This window comes from Bufo gargarizans, chromosome 4, assembly GCF_014858855.1.
Source record: "Bufo gargarizans isolate SCDJY-AF-19 chromosome 4, ASM1485885v1, whole genome shotgun sequence".
Classification (NCBI taxonomy): Eukaryota; Metazoa; Chordata; class Amphibia; order Anura; family Bufonidae; genus Bufo; species Bufo gargarizans.
In genome coordinates, this window is record NC_058083.1 from 256,525,679 (window position 1) to 256,539,659 (window position 13,981).

General features: G+C 42.7%; 1 protein-coding gene across 2 annotated transcripts in view; it reads right to left on the reverse strand.

Annotated features, from left to right (window-relative positions):
• The window catches only part of MCHR2 (melanin concentrating hormone receptor 2), a 517,075-nt gene that overhangs the window by 486,101 nt on the left and 16,993 nt on the right, over positions 1-13,981 (reverse strand). Inside the window, exons 2-3 of one of the 2 annotated variants that reach the window (XR_006388820.1) lie at positions 8,085-8,332; positions 7,714-7,768 (exon numbers count right to left, since the gene is read on the reverse strand). The exons of the other annotated variant lie outside the window; for it this stretch is intronic. The gene's annotated coding sequence lies outside the window, so the exon portion shown is untranslated. Of the gene's footprint in view, positions 1-7,713; positions 7,769-8,084; positions 8,333-13,981 lie in introns of those variants that run through there. 2 annotated transcript variants of the gene reach the window in all.

A 13,981-nucleotide genomic window follows, 5' to 3' on the forward strand; every position in this document is an offset into this window, starting at 1 on the left:
GGAGGAGAAAAGAGGCAGGCCTGCATGCAATCCATGGTGGTAATACCAAATCCACACGGGTGCCACGTGTTGCATGCTTGACAGCCGTCAGGACGTTCGCTCAGTGAGCAGTAACAGTTATGTACCTTTCCTGGCCATGTTTGCTAGACCACGCATCTGTGGTCAGATGTATCTTGGCATCGACACTGTGTGCCAGAGATACAGTCACTTGCTGCTGAACATGGCCATATAGCTCTGGGATGCCCTCCTGGGAGATATATTTCCTTCTGGGGACCTTCCATTGCGGTGTGTCAATGGCCACAAATTTTTTAAATGCCTCCGAGTCCACCAGTTTATAGTTTATATGGCATTAGTTGGCGGGCTAGCAGTTCCGACAAGCCGGCGGTCAGCTGTTGGGCAAGAGGGTTATCCGGCATCATCAACTTTTTACGTTCAAACATTTGGGACACGGAAGCCTGCCTCTTGCCAGATCAATGCGACAATGGCATGGTGGAAGGTTGAGTGGAGGACAAATGGGAGGAGAGAGGAGAAGAGGCAGGATGTGGAACGCCGATAGTGTGGCTTTGTGGGTTCTGACAGTGTTGATCCCACTGGGCTCGGTGAAGGGAATACAGGTGCCTTCTTAAGGCGGTCGTCCCTAGGTGAGTGTCGGGCTCACAGCGACTTATGCGCTGACAGCACAGGCTGCAGATGGCAACACTATTGTCAGCAGCTGACACGTTAAAAAAAGCCCACACTGTGGAGCCATGTGCCGGCGCCCTGGGAGCGCCAGATGTGACCGTGCATGGTGGATGGCTCGGTCCATTTATATTTGCAGTCTGCTTTTTGCCTCCTGTGCACTGCGAGTTCTGCCAGCTTCTCCTCCTTCTCCTCGCTATCTGCTGCTCTGTCTCTCCCTCTGAAATCTCCTCCTCTTCCTCTCTCATGGGCACCCACATTATGTCCATCGACATGGCATCATCGTCACCTTTACCACCACTGATCTCGAAGTAGGCAGCAACAGCAGGGACCACCTTCCTCGTGCTAATCTGGGTACTGTTGTCAGACCACTGGGTGGTGGCCGTTGCTATGTCCTCTTCCTCATTCAATGCCTAGAATGGTTGTGGCTGCTCATCGGTAAGGTCTGGGAATGGATGGGAAAATAATTTCTCTGACTCGAGTGGAGGGGCTATGGTGGTGGTGGATGGTGGTGTCTTTGGGGGTGCACACAGCAGAGAGTGAGGAGGGTGCTGATACAGAGGATGAGGAGGGTGCACAAGCGGAAGGCTGAGTGAACCACTCAACCAACTCTGGTGCGTCTTTTGATGCAATTGCGAGCACCTTCTCCAACTTCCCAATTAGGCTCTGGCCTGGTGCACCTGCCTGACCCCTACCACCCCTGCGGAATGACCTGCCTCTTTCTTTGCCTGTCATTTTCAAAATGACCCTGTGACAAAGTCCCTATAGAAGAGCAGTATTTGAAGAAGCAGGTATATTGCAGGCCTCAATAAACCCAATAATGAGTATTTGCTGGTGTATCGCAGGCCTCAATCAATATTTTGTGGAAGCCGGTATATCAATACCCTCTATCAATATTTTGTGGAAACAGGTATAGAGAACCCAATAATGAGTATTTGCTGGAAGCTGGTAAATCAAACCACTTAATCAATATTTGGTGGAAACTTGTATATCGCAGGCCTCAATCAATATTTGGTGAAAGCCAGTATATCAATACCCTCTATCAGTATTTTGTGAAAACAGGTATATAGAACCCCTTAATAAGTATTTGATGGAAGTCGGTAAATCAAACCCCTTAATCAATATTTGGTGGAATCCGCTGTATCCCAGGCTTCAATCAATATTTGGTGGAAGCCGGTATATCAATACCCTGTATCATTATTTTGTGGAAACAGGTATATAGAACCCAATAATGAGTAGTGATGGACGAACATTGGCCTGGACGGTTTGCGAACGCGAATGCACGTTCGTGCTCAAATGTTCGCGAACCGCGTGTTCTCAGCGGGCCCCATAGACTTGAATGGTAGGCAAACCTGAAACACCTTCAGGTCATATTTGCAGCCACCAAATAATCACTAGAAGTGCACAAATAGTCCCACAACATGGACAGTGACATACCAGATGTATTATTCCAATTTGCGATCTCCATTCATTATTTTTTTCAATGCACAATATCGGCGCAATACAATCCGATCTTCTAACCGTAACAATAAATCTAATATTTCCCCTTCAAAGACTTAAATACTTTTTGCTATTTTGTTGAGCAAATTATTTTCAATACTACTTTTTTTAAAAATTAGGATTATATGCTTGCATCTTTATCTTGCAGCGCATGTTGGACCGGGGATATCATATGACACGGGTCCATGCTGAAAAACAGAGGATCGTGTGTGAGCTAGGCGACGAGCTGTTGCGGAAGTTCAAAGTGAAGAACCACAGAATGGCCATAATAAAAAAATGGTCTGATTTAAAGAGGAGGAATCCAGAGCGGATTAGAGAGATGCACAGGTACAATGCGTAAATTACTTTTGTATCTCTCGCCAACACTCTGTGATTTATATATACAGTAAGTAATCATTTGTAAAGGGATGAAGTACTTATTTACATCATACATCTCTACCTCGACATGAGTATATATATTTATACACCCAGCGAGGAAGAGATTTATGATGTAACCGGCTGATTTAATACATCCCCCACTTAATTTACATGGGAATATACATTACACATATATATATACACTCACCTAAAGAATTATTAGGAACACCATACTAATATAGTGTTGGACCCCCTTTTGCCTTCAGAACTGCCTTAATTCTACATGGCATTGATTCAACAAGGTGCTGATAGCATTCCTTAGAAATGTTGGCCCATATTGATAGGATAGCATCTTGCAGTTGATTTGAGGGATGCACATCCAGGGCACGAAGCTCCTGTTCCACCACATCCCAAAGATGCTCTATTGGGTTGAGATCTGGTGACTGTGGGGGCCATTTTAGTACAGTGAACTCATTGTCATGTTCAAGAAACCAATTTGAAATGATTCAAGCTTTGTGACATGGTGCATTGTCCTGCTGGAAGTAGCTGGTGGTCATGAAGGGATGGACATGGTCAGAAACAATGCTCAGGTAGCCAGTGGCATTTAAACGATGGCCAATTTGCACTAAGTGGCCTAAAGTGTGCCCAGAAAACATCCCCCACACCATTACACCACCACCACCAGCCTGCACAGTGGTAACAAGGCATGATGCATACATGTTCTCATTCTGTTTACGCCAAATTCAGACTCTACCATTTGAATGTTTCAACAGAAATCGAGACTCATCAGACCAGGCAACATTTTTCCAGTCTTCAACAGTCCAATTTTGGTGAGCTCGTGCAAATTGTAGCTTCTTTTTCCTATTTGTAGTGGAGATGAGTGGTACCCGGTGGGGTCTTCTGCTGTTGTAGCCCATCCGCCTCAAGGTTGTGCGTGTTGTGGCTTCACAAATGCTTTGCTGCCTACCTCGGTTGTAACGACTAGTTATTTCAGTCAACGTTTCTCTTCTATCAGCTTGAATCGGTCGGCCCATTCTCCTCTGACCTCTAGCATCAACAAGGCATTTTCGCCCACAGGACTGCCGCATACTGGATGTTTTTCCCTTTTCACACCATTCTTTGTAAACCCTAGAAATGGTTGTGCGTGAAAATCCCAGTAACTGAGCAGATTGTGAAATACTCAGACCGGCCCATCTGGCACCAACAACCATGCCACGCTCAAAATTGCTTAAATCACCTTTCTTTCCCATTCTGACATTCAGTTTGGAGTTCAGGAGATTGTCTTGACCAGGACCACAACCCTACATGCATTGAAGCAACTGCCATGTGATTGGTTGACTAGATAATCGCATTAATGAGAAATAGAACAGGTGTTCCTAATAATTCTTTAGGTGAGCGTATATATATATATATATATATATACACACCACATTAAATTTACCTCATAAACCAATAAGAAAATAAGAAACATGGACATATAATGTAAATGGATAAATTAGGCCATGGCTAACGTTATTAAACCCTTCCTGATCAGGCTGGTCTTTAAAGAAGCCCGCTGCTTCTTTTAGTAGAAACCCATGGCTCATGTCCGCAACTGGCAGTAATGCCGATCGCGGACATTTAACCCCTCAGATGCCGTCGACTACGGCATCTAAGCGTGCTGAAAACCAAAATCTTTCACTTTCGGTTGTGCTCCAGCAACCCGTGTGGCGATCAGAGGAGCCAGAGCGTGTGTGCAGCAACCCCTGTCTTAGTGAATGACTAAGGCTGCTGCATAGTATTTCCTATGGAGCCCTTGCCTGTAATAGGACTCTATGGGAAAGTACTAAAATCATCATAGATTCCAATGCAATAGCAAACAGATGATGATATGTAAAAACAATAAATAACTGTTCAAATAACCCCCCTTTCCCCCCCAAAAAAAAATATAAGTATTTTTTTTTTTAAATACACATCATGGGTGTCGCCTTTTTTGGTTTCTTCATTTTCTACAAAAAATTTAATAATAAGTGATCAACGAAAAGTTCAGGTTACCCCGCAAAAAATAAGCCCACATACAGCTCCCTACATATAATTACAATGAAGTTATAGGTGTCAAAATATGGCGATAAAAAAATAAAACAGATTTTTTTTCCCACTTTTTAATTTTTTTATCACTATCAAAACTCAAGAAAAACTATAAATATAAGGGTTCGCTGGATTTGTACTGACCTGTAGAATAGAAGTAACTGCTCAGTTTTATCATACATCAAACATCATAAATAAAAAGCCCCTAAAGGGATTCTGTCACCTCGTTTTAGCTTATAGAGCTGCGAACATGCACGGCTAGATCGCCGCTAGCATGTCCGCAATATACCTGTTCCATAAAGCTCTGTCCTTTTATTCTGTTTAAAAAAAGATTTTATAGATATGTTAATGACCCTGGTAAGGAGCCCAAAGGGCTGTACTAACCTCCTTGGAGCCCAGCCACACCACCCTGTGAAGGAGCCCAGCACCGCCTGCGTCCTCTGAATCTCCTCCTTGCTCACAGTTAGATTGCCGTAATCTCGCGATGCGCGAGCTTGCTCTTGCACAGTGCTGGTATAATATACCTTCCCTGTGCTGGCATCACCCTTAGGGAAGGAGCTGCGCATGCGCGAGCTCGTGCATCGCAAGATTACAGAAATCTAACTGCGAGCAAGGAGGAGATTCGGAGGACGCAGGGGGTGCTGGGCTCCTTCACAGGGGGGGCGTGGCTGGGCTCCAAGAAGGTTATTATAGCCCCTTGGGCTCCTTACTAGGGTCATTTACATATCTATAAAATCATTTTTTAAACAGAATAAAAGAACACAGCGCTATGGGACAGGTATATTGCGGACATGCTAGCGGCGATCTAGCCGTGCATGTCCGCAGCTCTATAAGCTAAAACGAGGTGACAGAATCCCTTTAAAACTGTGGTGGAATTGCATTTTTTTTTGCAATTTCATCCCATTTGGAATTTATTTCTCGCTTCCCACTACATCATATGCACAACTTGTCCCACAGAAATCAAGCCCTCATATGGCTATGTGAACAGACAAATAAAAAAAATATATGGCTCTGGGAAGGCAGGGAGCGCAAAACAGAAACGCAAAAAAAAAAATATTATAAACCTTATTAATTCCATAAGACATATTAACCACTGAATAGACCAGCCATAAGCTTTGAAAAAATACCATAAAAACATTTAGTCCGGTCGCCACCTATCGGCAAGCGACTTTACTCTTCGTTCTAATAAAGTGAACATGACAAAAAAATGAGGGTGGACAGCATATCTTCAAAATGCGGCATGGCAAACAGCATAACGCTGGCAGCCACTGCAATTATATACCCACCATAACACCACCCAAATTGTTGCTGGGGTCCCTTAAACTTCTATAACCCATCAACAGTAAACTATAGGACATCTTCCTAATCAATCCACTGCTATTTCATCCTACCTAGTAACAGGCCATTATTAGCCATCTTTACTACTTGTTTTGGTAATTTACCGCCAAAACCAGCCTAAGCCCCCATTGGGATAATATTCATCCCATGCAGATCCCTGAATATTTAAATTTCTGGATATTTAAAGTTGTTATGATTTCTGAGTTGTTAGTCTAAATTCTGAACACTGTGTGATTACAGATGTTCCCCTTCCCTCAGTATGCTGCAGGCCTTCCACCAAGGAGTTGGAGGTGGTGGAGGTCTCCTAGGAGGAGGAGGAGAAGGAGGAGGGAGAGGAGGCCAGACCCTCACATAATGTCGATGCGCCACCCCCACCAGAGGTTGACGAAGTGGTGGAGATGGAGGCGGAAACAGCGGGACCCTCCAGCACCGCCCCAGCTCAGGATCCCCACCGGGAGGGAAAAGGGAAAATATGTGCACACAGCAATATGATTATGTATCCATAACATGTACATAAACATTAAAAGGGGCAATAATGAGGGGACAACATAAAAAATACTCCACACAATGCACTAATTTGCTCTATATCTGAATTGCAAGCAATTTTTATATATATTTTTTTTAAATCCTAACAGTAATTAAAAAAATAAAGAGCAAATAAATAAAGCTGCAGCTGGAGCACGAAAAATCAATCAAGTAGCTCCGGGAGCAGCAGGAGTTGCAGTGCAAGATGCAGGTGCAGCGCATGACATTTCTGCACAAGGTGCAAAAGTTGGAGGAGCATAACCGCACTGGGATGCATGAGGTGCTAGACCTGCTGGACCAAGCTAAAAAATTGCCATAAAGGCATGTTATTTTTGTAAAATTGTTTATAAATATTTTTTTTGTTTAGAATGTGTGCTTTTGTTTTTTAAATATTGTTATGTTTTGGTGAAATTTTTAACAATAAGGTTACAGTAAGGCCCCTTTAGTCTAGGGCAAACTCATCAGGATCAGGACAGACAGCAGCAGCAGGTAAAGGTAACAGTTGAGTATAAGGCCTACACATAACTCCACAAAACTCAGCAGGAACAGACAGTAGCTGGTTCTTAGGAGGAATGTGTTCCCAGGACTGGTCCACTACCAGGCCGGGGCAACACCTAAAATAAACTTCAACACCTCAGGCAGCAGCAGTAAATGGTAAAGCTGTAGTATAAGGCTGACACATAACAGCAGGTAAATTGAGGTACATTAGACGGAGGTGCATTAGGTGGTCACAGGATAAAAGTGGATTTGGGTCTGTGTTTTAGGCATGACCAGAGACAATGGGTGGGGCAGGTCACTCCCATACTACATCCAGGGTTTTCATAAAGGTATAGGTAAAAAGTCTGGGAGATAAAGTGTGGACAGGCAATCTGAATGCTGAACAAGCTGAGAGGGGAACCTGATCTCTGTAATACTGTAAAGAGTGTGTCATGGAACCATGAACCAGACTTACAACAAGAGATAAGTGGAAATAAGAAGGCTTTATTGGAAATCAAGCTGTGAGGCAAAAGTCCAAACGGATGGCTAAACCGAAGCAGGGTCTTGCGAAGCCGGAGGTCAGGAACCAGAAGGGTAGTCAGACGAAGCCTGGATCAGGAACCAGCAGGGTAGTCAGACGAAGCCTGGATCAGGAACCAGCAGGGTAGTCAGACGAAGCCAGGATCAGGAACCAGAAGCAGCAGCAGTCTTAGAAGCATGTGAACACAGGAGGACCAAGCAAGGAACTGAAGCCACAGACCTCCTATATATAGGAGCTAGGCATCCAGCTCCTCCCAGTGGGAAGGAGAAGCCGCAGGGTGGGAGGCTACAAGAAACCCAGAAACCAAGATGGCCGCCAGCACATGTCAAACGAAGGAGAACAGCAAGAAGGTAAGACCATGACAGAGTGTTGATATTCTACTGTTTTGTTACCCTGCTTGGACTGAACTCAAAGTGTGTGACTTTATGTTATCCAATATGTGTGGGCTAAGAAAGATTTAAGGTAAACGCTTGTACATGTTTATTATTGTTGGCTGGAATAAACTGTGCATGTGGTGAAGACAAAATTGACACGTGTGTGTGTGTGTGTGTGTGTGTGTGTGAACAGTGACTGAGTTAAAACACCAAAAGCACATATTTACCCTCTGGTGTGGGGTTGTCACAACCTCATCCTCCTCGTCCTTGTCCTCCTCCTGAGATGCTGGGGGTGGTGAAGCAGTGTGGTGTGAGGCTCCAGCCTCCTCAGCCCCCATCAATTGACCCACTTCAGATGGGGTAGGGGCATTCTGCTGCCTAGAGGGTCCAGGATGCTCCTCGGTGAACGACGACAGAGAGACCTCAACCACCGCCTTTTTGGAAGTCCTGCGGCGGACGCAGGGAACAGAAAAATCTATAATAACACAATTTTCATAATTTATAAAAGCAAATATTAAAGCATAACTGTGCATATACATTACAGAGTGTTGGTGAAAGATACAGAAGTTATGCAAGCATTGTACCTGGGCAAATTTTGTCCAGATCTGTCTGATCCGATCCGAATTCTACCTCTTCAGATCGGACCATTTCTTAACGATGGCCAACCTATTTTGCTGGCCATCATGTTCCCTTCATAGCTCGTACCCAATTCTCCTCACTATCCGTTGCTTGTCTGCGTGGGAACGGGTCTTATCCTAGCCCTTTTACAACATGTACTGTAGGAAAATACTGTTTAAAATACAAGTATTAGAATTTAAAGTGTTTCTCCAAGATAGGTCATCAATATCAGATCGGCGGGGGGCCAACAACAGGCACCCCACCCATCAGCTGTTTGCGTAGAAGGCGCGCGCAGTGTGCACGTCTGTCTTCCGACTCTCTTCCTGCCCGCTGCTGCTGTGCCATAGACATACAGCAGTGAAAGGGAAGAGAGAATGGAGACGGCACGTACGCACTGTGCGCGCCGTCTACTTAAACAGCTGATCGGCGGGGGTGCCGGGTGTCGAACCCCACCAATCTGATATTGTTGACCTATCCTGAGGATAGGTCATCAATAGAAAAAGCCAACACAACCTGTTTAATGTCATCATCTAAAAAAAAAGTGGGGCAGGAAAATGGATCTGTAATGTGCAGTTGACAGATATTTGTCTGCTATCCATGCATACATGCTACAGACATAGTGGTGTGATGTCAGATAAAGTTTGCCTAAATATTCGTAATCTCGAAAAAAAAAATATGTTTTTAGGAATACATACAAATTGACATTTCATCATGTTTAACCCCTTAAGGACACAGGGCGTACAGGTACGCCCTTGTGCCCTGGTACTTAAGGACACAGGGCGTACATGTACGCCCTGTGCATTTTCGATCACTGCCGTGCGGCTGGCAGTGATCGGAACCCGGTGCCTGCTCAAATCATTGAGCAGGCACCTAGGCTAAATGCGCGGGGGGGGGGGGTCCCGTGACCCCCCCATGTCGGCGATCGCGGCAAACCGCAGGTCAATTCAGACCTGCGGTTTGCTGCGATTTCTGCAGTTTCTGATCCCCGCGGTCCCTGACCGCGGGGATCAGAAACTTTAGGATTAAAAATTGTTTCCTGTATCCCTCCCCCCTGCACCCCTGAGTTATTCGAGCACGGTGGGAGGTGCAGGGGGAGGGTTGCGGGCGGTGCGGGCGGTGCGGGAGGCGGGCGGTGCGGTAGGCGGGATCGCGATCCCCCGCCCGCCTCCCATTGCGTAATCGTTGGCGTCTAGTGGGTATACCAGGGTGCCAGCACATTGCTGGCACCCTGGTATAAACGGCTGACATCGGTGATGCGATGTCAGCCGTTTAACCCTTTCCATACAGCGGTCCGTACGGACCGCTGTATGGAAAAGGTTTACAGTAAGAGGGAGCTCCCTCCCTCTCCCATCGGAGGGCTGCTGTGCCTTTGCAGTCCCCCGAATGGAGAGGGAGAGAGCTTCCAGGCAGCCCCCCAAGCCCCGTCCTTACCCTTCCCCGTCTGCGCAGTTCTGGCCACTACTGAGCAGACGGGGAAGGTTCCCATGGCAACAGGACGCCTTCTCAGGCGTCCTGCTGTCCATGGTTCTGAGCAGATCTGTGCTGAAAGCATAGATCTGTTCAGACAAAGTGTAAGTAAAATACAGTACAGTACAATATATATTGTACTGTACTGTATTATGCAGACATCAGACCCACTGGATCTTAAAGAACCAAGTGGGTCAGGGTAAAAAAAAAGTGAAAAAAGTGAAAAATAAAGTAAAAATCAAAAAACACATTTATCACTAATTAAAAATGAAAAAAATTAAATTCCCTACACATGTTTGGTATCGTTGAGTCCGTAACGACCTGATCTATAAAACGGTAATGTTACTTTACCCGAATGGTGAAAGCCATAAAAATAAAAAATTAAAAACTATGATGAAATTGGAATTTTGCCCACCTTACTTCCCAAAAAAGGTAATAAAAGTGATAAAAAAGTCGCATCTACGCCAAAATTGTAACAATCAAACCGTGATCTCATCCCGCAAAAATCATACCCTACCCAAGATAATCGCCCAAAAACTGAAAAAGTTATGGCTCTTAGACTATGGAAACACTAAAACATGATTTCTTTTGTTTCAAAAATGAAATCATTGTGTAAAACTTACATAAATAAAAAAAAAGTATACATATTAGGTATCGCCGCGTCCGTATTGACCGGCTCTATAAAAATATCACATGACCTAACCCCTCAGATGACCACCGTAAAAAAATAAAAATAAAAACGGTGTAAAAAAAGCTATTTTTTGTCATCTTCCGTCACAAAAAGTGTAATAGCAAGCAATCAAAAAGTCATATGCACCCCAAAATAGTGCCAATCAAACCGTCATCTCATCCCACAAAAAATGAGACCCTACTTAAGATAATCGCCCAAAAATTTAAAAAACTATGGCTCTTAGACTATGGAGACACTAAAACATTTTTTTTGTTTTAAAAATGAAATTATTGTGTAAAACGTACATAAATAAAAAAAATTGTATACATATTGGGTATCACCGCGTCCGTGACAACCTGCTCTATAAAATTACCACATGATCTAACCTGTCAGATGAATGGTGTAAATAACAAAAAAAAACGGTGCCAAAAAAGCAATTTCTTGTTACCTTGCCGCACAAAAAGTGTAATATAGAGCAACCAAAAATCATATGTACCCTAAACTTATACCAACAAAACTGCCACCCTATCCCGTAGTTTCTAAAATGGGGTCACTTTTTTGGAGTTTCTACTCTAGGGGTGCATCAGGGGGCTTCAAATGGGACATGGTGTCAAAAAAACCAGTCCAGCAAAATCTGCCTTCCAAAAACCGTATGGCATTCCTTTCCTTCTGCGCCCTGCCGTGTGACCGTACAGCGGTTTACGACCACATATCGGGTGTTTCTGTAAACGACAGAATCAGGGCTATAAATAACGAGTTTTGTTTGGCTGTTAACCCTTGCTTTGTAACTGGAAAAAAAATATTAAAATGGAAAATCTGCCAAAAAAGTGAAATTTTGAAATTGTATCTCTATTTTCCATTAAATCTTGTGCAACACCTAAAGGGTTAGCAAAGTTTGTAAAATCAGTTTTGAATACCTTGAGGGGTGTAGTTTCTTAGATGGGGTCACTTTTATGGAGTTTCTACTTATGGGGTGCATCAGGGGGGCTTCAAATGGGACATGGTGTCAAAAAAACTGTCCAGCAAAACATGCCTTCCAAAAACCAAACGGCGCACCTTTCACTCTACGCCCCGCTGTGTGGCCGTACAGTAGTTTATGGCCACATATGGCATGTTTCTGTAAACGGCAGCGTCAGGGCAATAAAGATACAGTCTTGTTTGGCTGTTAACCCTTGCTTTGTTAGTGGAAAAAATGGGTTAAAATGGAAAATTAGGCAAAAAAATGAAATTCTCAAATTTCATCCCCATTTGCCAATAACTCTTGTGCAACACCTAAAGGGTTAACAAAGTTTGTAAAATCAGTTTTGAATACCTTGAGGGGTGTAGTTTATAGAATGGGGTCATTTTTGGGTGGTTTCTATTATGTAAGCCTCGCAAAGTGACTTCAGAGCTGTAGTGGTCCCTAAAAATTGGGTTTTTGTAAATTTCTGAAAAATTTCAAGATTTGCTTCTAAACTTCTAAGCCTTGTAACATCCCCAAAAAATAAAATATCATTCCCAAAATAATTCAAACATGAAGTAGACATATGGGGAATGTAAAGTCATCACAATTTTTAAGGGTATTACTATGTATTACAGAAGTAGAGAAACTGAAACTTTGAAATTTGCTAATTTTTCCCAATTTTTGGTAAATTTGACATTTTTTTATGCAAAAAAAATATTTTTTTTAACTTTATTTTACCAGTGTCAAGAAGTACAATATGTGACGAAAAAACAATCTCAGAATGGCCTGGATAAGTCAAAGCGTTTTAAAGTTATCATCACTTAAAGTGACACTGGTCAGATTTTCAAAAAATGGCCTGGTCCTAAGGTGTAAAAAGGCTGTGTCCCTAAGGGGTTAAGTAGATATTAATGAGTCCCAACAATACTTATTGCCCCAAATCATGTACAGTACAGACCAAAAGTTTGGACACACCTTCTCATTCAAAGAGTTTTCTTTATTTTCATGACTATGAAAATTGTAGATTCACACTGAAGGCATCAAAACTATGAATTAACACATGTGGAATTATATACATAACAAAAAGTGTGAAACAACTGAAAATATGTCATATTCCTGGTCCCTCTCAGTTCAGATTTCCTTTAACTAATTTTCCTCCTCCCATAAAATGTAACTTATATAATGTGTGCTATATTGGGTATACCACAGCGAATGATACACATAAATAGAAATCCTATATGGTACACCAGTATATAACTATACCATACACATAAATAGTATTATTATTTGTCACTAGAGAAAATTAAAAAAAATTGGTGTGGTAATAGGACCACAAGTTCCCAAAAAATCCACAATATACTCCTAGAAAGGCTTTTAACATAAAATAAAATAAAAATTTGAGCTAATTTACTTTAGAAATACAGACACTAACAAAAAGAAACTCCTAAATATGTGAACGTGCATTACATTGAAAAGGCTAATAATGTTAAGAAAACAACAAAACAAAAGGTAAGTAGCTTTTCAAATATGTTGACTGTACCATTGTTAGTATAAGAAAATCTGGGCAAACAATAATATTGCCCATAACAAATAGGAGAGGAATTACGATTATGTCCTGTGGACAATCTGATAGGAAAACCCTATGAAGCTTCTACATGCCCTTTAAACACAAGTTGAATGCATGAGGGACTCATGGTGCGCAGTAAAGATGAGCGAATCGAAGTGGAAGTCAATCCGAATTATTCGATTCGCACTGAATCGGAATTTCCTCACGCTTCGTGGTAACGAATCACATTTTTTCCTGAAATGGCTGCTGCACATGTTAGGACATGGAGCATGGAACTCTGGGAATGAGGGATCACCCAGAATGCCATGCCTGCAGCCAATCAGCAGCCAGCAAGCCCTGTGATGTCACAGCCCTATGAATGGCCTCAGACATTTTGGATTCAGACATTTTCCAGTGTACTTAGTGCAGGGAGAGACATTAGCAGGCGCTAGGGACAGTGCTAGGAAAGACTTCAAAAGAATATTTAGCTCAATAGAAGTTCAGTGAAAGAGCATTAGAAGTGTAAGGAAAAGATTAGTTAATTTTTTTTTGGTACCATGCATTGTAATTTACAATGGAACATTACTTATGTTTTCAATATCATCAGTATTATGCTTTGTTTATTGATCTTTCCGAAATATGAGAATTAATATTGGGTTACTGACTGGTACTTACTCCTCATTCCCTCTTTCCCTACTTTCACCCTCTCTTTTCTCCCTCCACTTCCCTTCCCCTACTTTCCACTGTCCCACCACTTAACATAGTTTCTTCTTACTCCCCATCTTTTCAGAATGTTGTGATTTGCATTACTTACTTAAATGCGTTTCTATGTTTATTGAGAGTGATGTAACTCTCATACTTGTAATCTTAAAACTTCACAAAA